The sequence below is a fragment of the Monopterus albus genome, unplaced genomic scaffold (genome assembly GCF_001952655.1).
Source record: "Monopterus albus unplaced genomic scaffold, M_albus_1.0 scaffold291.1, whole genome shotgun sequence".
Taxonomy (NCBI): Eukaryota; Metazoa; Chordata; class Actinopteri; order Synbranchiformes; family Synbranchidae; genus Monopterus; species Monopterus albus.
The window spans coordinates 301,934-302,551 of record NW_018128171.1 but is presented as its reverse complement, the minus strand read 5'-3'; positions in this window follow the sequence as shown (position 1 = coordinate 302,551).

The following is a 618-nucleotide window of genomic DNA, read 5'->3' as shown; positions in this document are numbered from 1 at the left end:
TGCTGCCCAATCCACTATGCACCGGCCCCTTACGGATCCTCCTGCAGGTGGTGGGCCCACAGGAGGACGTCCCCACGTCCCTCGTTCGGGCTAAGCCCGACCGGGCCCCGTGAGGGGAGGCCCAGCCACCAGGCGCTCGCATTCGAGCCCCAACCCCGGGCCCAGCTCCAGGGTGGGGCCCCGGCTGCGCCATGCCGGGTGACGTCATGGTCCTTGATCTTAATCTATTCATAAAGGGCTTTTGATCCGCTCTTAGTCTGACCCGTCACCCAGGACCTGTTTACCTTGGGAGACCCTACCAGGGACATATAGCCCCCCGACAACATAGCTCCTAGGATCACTCGGGTACTCAAACCCCTCCACCACAATAAGGTGGCGGTTCAAGGAGGGGCATTGCAGTATTTCTAGTAAAAGTAACTGCTGTACAACATCTCTTAGTTTTAATTCCATCATGATCTACTCAGTTTACACACAAAGGTTTTATTGCACATACAATAACAAACTTAGGAAGAGGTCACACTAGACTTTCTCATTTCATTGTTCATCATTTTGACAGACAGGGTCATAAAAATGCTGCCATAATTTATTATTACTCAATTATATATATATATAGATATA